Source organism: Aegilops tauschii, chromosome 2 (genome assembly GCF_002575655.3).
Source record: "Aegilops tauschii subsp. strangulata cultivar AL8/78 chromosome 2, Aet v6.0, whole genome shotgun sequence".
Lineage (NCBI taxonomy): Eukaryota > Viridiplantae > Streptophyta > Magnoliopsida > Poales > Poaceae > Aegilops > Aegilops tauschii.
This window is the reverse complement of record NC_053036.3, coordinates 98289636-98294582: the sequence shown is the minus strand read 5'-3', so window position 1 is coordinate 98294582 and position 4947 is coordinate 98289636.

Below are 4947 nucleotides of genomic sequence, written 5' to 3'. Positions count from 1 at the left end.
GAATGTTGATGTGTTTGCATGGCAAGCTTCCGACATCCCCGGCGTTCCCAGGGAAGTGATTGAGCACCACCTTGCTGTCTGTCCGCATGCACGGCCCGTCAAGCAGAAGGTTAGGAAGCAAGCTCTGGAGAGACAGGAATTCATTACAGAAGAGATCAGAAAGTTAGAAGCAGCAGGACTGGTGAGGGGAGTACTCCATCCGACGTGGTTGGCCAATCCGGTAGTGGTGCACAAGGCGAATGGGAAGTGGAGGCTGTGTATCGATTACACAGATATTAATAAGGCTTGTCCCAAGGACCCCTTCCCATTGCCGCGCATCGACCAGATTGTTGATTCCACGGCCGGGTGTGATTTGCTATCATTCCTCGACGCCTACTCTGGGTACCACCAGATCTTCATGACAAAAGAAGACGAGGAGAAGACGGCCTTCATCACCCCATGTGGTACGTATTGCTTTTTACGGATGCCTTTCGGGTTGAAGAATGCTGGCTCCACCTTTGCAAGAGCAGTCCAGATTGGTTTTGAGCCCCAGCTCCATAGAAATATGGAAGCTTATATGGATGACATAGTGGTCAAAACCAAGGATAAGGCAACACTTGTGCAAGATCTGGAGGAGACGTTTGCGAACCTGCGCAAGATCAACCTCAAGCTGAACCCTGAGAAGTGTGTTTTCGGTGTTCCTTCCGGCAAGCTTCTCGGGTTCTTCGTGTCACAGCGCGGGATCGAGGCAAATCCAGATAAGATCAAGGCCATCGAGCAAATTGAGGCACCCAAGCGGATTAAGGACGTGCGTCGGCTCACGGGCTGCGTTGCCGCCATGAGCAGATTCATCTCCAAGTCCGCGGAGCGTGCCCTTCCTTTTTTCAAGATTTTGAAGAAAGCGGGCCCGATGGAGTGGACCCCAGAAGCCGAGGCAGCATTGTAAGACTTGAAGAAATACCTCTCCTCTACCCCAGTGCTGGTCGCACCCAAACCACAAGAACCATTGCTGCTGTACCTAGCGGCGACGAATCAAGTGGTTAGCGCCGCACTAGTGGCACAGAGAGAGGTTGACGAAGAGGCAGTGGCGGCAGCAGAGTCAACGGATGGAAAACCAGAACCCTCCCCGGCAGGGCTCGTCCGCGGCAAGGATGAGTCCCCGGCTGAGATTGACACCAGAGCAACCGGGCCCGCACGGCTAGGTGAGGTGGTGCAGAAGAAGAAGATGGTGCAGCACCCAGTCTACTTCGTCAGCTCCCTCTTGCAGGGGGCTAGGTCGAGGTACTCAGGGGTGCAAAAGCTGCTCTTCGGCCTCCTCATGGCCTCGAGGAAGCTTCGCCATTACTTCCAAGCGCACGAGATCACCGTGGTCACCCGCCTCCCCTTACAACGGATACTACATAACCCAGATGCAACGGGGAGGATCGTGGAAAGGGCCCTGGAGCTGTCAAGTTTCTGTTTGAAGTTCAAAAGCACCCTGACGATTCAGAGCAGATTCTTGGCGGAGTTTGTTGCAGAATGGACCTCGACACCTGATGAAGAGGTACAGGAGACCACTCTCCCCGGCAAGGAAACAAGTCGCAGATGGATCATGTACTTTGACGGGGCCTTTTCGCTGCAAGGCGCCGGTGCTGGCGTACTGCTTGTCGCGCCCACCGGAGAGCACCTCAAGTATGTCATCCAGATGCACTTTCCCCGAGAGATGTCAACCAACAACACCGCCGAGTACGAGGGTTTGCTTGCCGGTCTCAGGATCGCGGCAGTCCTCGGTGTCAGAAAGCTCATCGTCAGAGGCGATTCACAGCTCATCGTCAGACAGGTCAACAAAGATTACTAGAGTCTGTTGATGGAGGCTTACGTTGATGAGGTGAGGAAACTGGAGGAGCGCTTCGACGGTATCCAAGCAAAGCATGTCCCAAGGGCGGAGAACGACATTGCCGACTATCTGTCAAAGTGTGCTGCCCTCAAGCTACCTGTGGAACCAGGTACTTTTGTGCTTTAGTTAACTGAACCATCCGTTGAACCATCAACTGGGCTGAACAAGCGGAGGAAACTAGGCCCCGGCAAGTACTTCCCCACCGGACTCCCTGGGGCCGCTGGCGAAGACGTTGCCGTGGACGCCGAGCCTACCGCGGGGCGACCGACTCCGGCAGGGCCCCAGGCCATGGCCGTAGAGACAGTCGCTCCCCTAGCAGAGGAGATGCCTTTAGTCCTTGCCGTCGAGCCACAGGCTCCGGCATGGGCACAGCACACCGTCCGATTCCTCCAGACAGGAGAGCTTCCTGAGGAACAGGAAGAGGCCGAAAGAGTAGCCCGCCGGTCTGCTCTGTACCAATTCATTGACAATGTCTTGTACAGAAGAAGGCCGAATGGGGTGAAATTGAGGTGCATCTCCCGGGAGGAAGGACTAGAGCTGCTGGCAGAGATACATGGAGGTACATGTGGCTCCCACATAGGGTCGAGAGCCCTTGCCGGCAAGGCTTTCCGGCAAGGTTTCTTCTGGTCCACTGCCCTCCAGGATGCGACGGCACTAGTAACCAAGTGTGAAGCGTGCCAGTTCCATTCGAAGACGCATCATCAACCAGCGCAAGCCCTCCAAACCATTCCTCTTTCCTGGCCCTTCTCGGTCTCGGGGCTCGACATACTGGGCCCCTTCCCTTGTGCCATCGGGGGCTTTGAGTACTTGTACGTTGCAATCGACAAGTTCACAAAGTGGCCAGAAGTGGAAGCAGTGAGGAAGGTGACGGCGCAGTCAGCCATCAAATTCTTCAAGGGACTGGTTTGCCATTTTGGTGTACCCAACAGGGTTATCACCGATAACGACACACAGTTCACAAGCGACGCCTTCATGCAGTATATTGAGGATCTCGGCAGCAAGGTCTGTTTTGCCTCCGTGGCACATCCACGGAGCAACGGCCAAGCGGAGAGAGCGAATGCTGAAGTGCTGCGAGGCTTAAGGATGAAGACTTTTGACAGGCTGCGCAAGAGTGGGAGGCGCTGGATCGATGAGTTGCCGGCGGTTCTTTGGTCGATCAGGACGACGCCAAATCGAGCCACCGGCCAGACACCATTCGCCCTAGTCTACGGGGCAGAAGCAGTTATCCCCACGGAACTCATATACGGGTCAGCTCGAGTGCTCGCTTATGATGAGCTTGAGCAAGAGCGATTGTGGCAAGATGATGCAACGCTCCTTGAGGAAGATCGTCTCCGGGCGGCTGTGAGAGCAGCACGCTACCAGCAAGCTTTGCGCCGCTACCATAGCCGCAAGGTTCATGCCCGGAGCTTTGAGGAAGGCGACCTTGTTCTTTGGCACGTTCAGTCGGCCAAGAATTCCAACAAGTTGACGCCGAAGTGGGAGGGCCCTTATTGGGTAAGACGAGTCACCAGGCCTGGCGCAGTCCGCCTCGAGACCGAAGATGCCATTCCAGTGAGCAACTCCTGGAACATCGAGCATCTTCGCAAGTTTTACCCATAAGGCGCGGCTTGCCGGGCCCCCCGGCAAGCCACCCTTTTGTACGAGCCTTGCCGACAGGCATGTAACACTTTGTACAAAGCCAGGCGCAGACCCTGAGCATAAATAAATGAAGCGCTGGCACCCTAAGTTATAGCATGCATGCTAGGTCGAGTCTCTTCCTCGGTTAGGGTTGATAGTGCTTAGCGGCGGCTAACCCCTAGCTTAGAGGTCGAGTGCGCGTCTCTCTGCTCTTTCCTATCCTCTTTGGTTCGTAGGGCACATGAGCACTTCTGCTGAGCTACTTGGAAGAAGAAAGACGGACCGACGTCCTGGCCCCGGCAGACCAGAATTGCCAGGAGCTGCAAGTGCAAGGATCCAACCTCGGCAACCCAAGGGTTGCCGGGGGCTGCAGATCCAGATAAGTCTTTTTACCCTCTATCGTGCATTTCAGTATGGAACTGGGATATATGAAGCTTCATTTTATTTCGGGACTACCGTGCTCCCTTCTTCCTCTAACCAAGGTTCACCCCCTGGGTTCGGATTTAGGTTGTAGCCGCGATAGCCGGGGAATAGAACGAAGGGCCTAAGCCCAATTCCTCCCTGCCTCCGCCAAAAGCGCGAGAATGGTCGAGCGAAGTGTAGGGACAGCAAGGCCTGTTGCCGGGCGAGAAACATTTATCTTAAAAGGGTAACAAGGATTCCTTCCTTGTCGTGGGTTTTTACCCGCGGACGAAAAACCCGGCAAACACCCCTTTTTCATTAAAAGCATCCCATACAGGTACAGTTCCTACGGAATGAAAAACATGAACGAGGAGGATTACAAGTCTTAAATTCTACTAATGCCCGCAGGCTTACAAGTTGAAAAGAGATAAGATGCCCGTAATCCCTTTCTTGTCCCTCTCCTCAGGAGACAGGTCAAGGAAGCGAAAAGGGCAAAAGGGGCGCCCAGGTGAGCTACGGGTGGCAGAAGACACCAAGAGAACATCTCGGTGGCCGTCCGAAGGCTGGCTGGTGATGGCGGCGCCAGAGGAAGAGCTGGAAGACGAGGCGGCAGGTCGCCGATACGTGATGAAGGTGTCGGTGCCCGCGTACTCCGACTTGACGGCCTAGCCGCCCGCCCTCTTCCTCTTCCGTAGCCTCCCCACGCCAGCCGCCCAAGGAGACGACCCCGAGAAGTTCAAGGAGATGGCCCCTCCCCCGGCAAACTCTGCCGGAGGAGCGGCCAGGTGCAGATGTTGCTGCTGCCGCTCCCGCCCAGACGCGGCGCGCCCGGCGCCTAGTCGGACCTGTCATCCCGCCGCCCGCCACCCTCGTCGTCGCTGCCACTGTCTTCCTCGTCACTCCCGCTCGAGGAAGAGTCTTCGCCATCAGAGGAGCTCTCCACGCAGCACCTTGCGCGAGTCCCGAAGTGCCCGAAGACCTTGACGAGGAGGAGGGCACCCTCCGTTAACTTAAAATGGAGAGTGAGCCCCTCCGTCAAGCTGTGGATGCGAGCGAAGGTTTTCCACCCTCGG